At 42.0% G+C, this 450-nt stretch overlaps 1 non-coding gene across 1 annotated transcript; it reads right to left on the bottom strand.

The window, feature by feature from the left end:
- Window positions 1–132: 132 nt before the first annotated feature.
- trnaa-agc (transfer RNA alanine (anticodon AGC)) lies at window positions 133–205 on the bottom strand. Its single transcript has one exon. It is a non-coding gene; the product is annotated as a tRNA-Ala (tRNA).
- Window positions 206–450: the final 245 nt, after the last annotated feature.

Raw genomic sequence — 450 nt, 5'->3', positions numbered from 1 at the left:
TTTTTCAACTTTTTAGACAAATGTTCTGGCCAGATCTTATATTGCAAGTAACAGTAGCAGTTTGGACTGGTGAAAGTGGTGCATTCAGAAGGATACAGGTAAATTAAATTCAGACATAGTTTAAAATCGCACTGGAGGATGCGGGCATCGATCCCGCTACCTCTCGCATGCTAAGCGAGCGCTCTACCATTTGAGCTAATCCCCCTACCCTGGAGCGAATTAGACATTTGAAAATCATGCGTTGACAGGCCGACTTTTATGGTCTATATGCTAAATTCGTTTTCAGAACGTTTTATCACGTGTGAATTGTACTTCATAATACTCTGTAGAACAGTGACTCTCACTCGCCTTCTTATACAGATATGATGCTCTGCTGCCATCTGCTGGTTCTCAGTGCATTTAACATCCTGCTGCTCTCCCATGAAATGGAGAATTAATCTCTGAATTGGC

The sequence above is a fragment of the Seriola lalandi genome, unplaced genomic scaffold (genome assembly GCF_002814215.2).
Source record: "Seriola lalandi dorsalis isolate HSWRI2012SDOR001 ecotype SW California unplaced genomic scaffold, Sedor1 jcf7180002054660, whole genome shotgun sequence".
NCBI lineage: Eukaryota > Metazoa > Chordata > Actinopteri > Carangiformes > Carangidae > Seriola > Seriola lalandi.
Note: the sequence above shows the minus strand (reverse complement) of the source record. Positions and strands in the feature narration are given on the sequence as shown.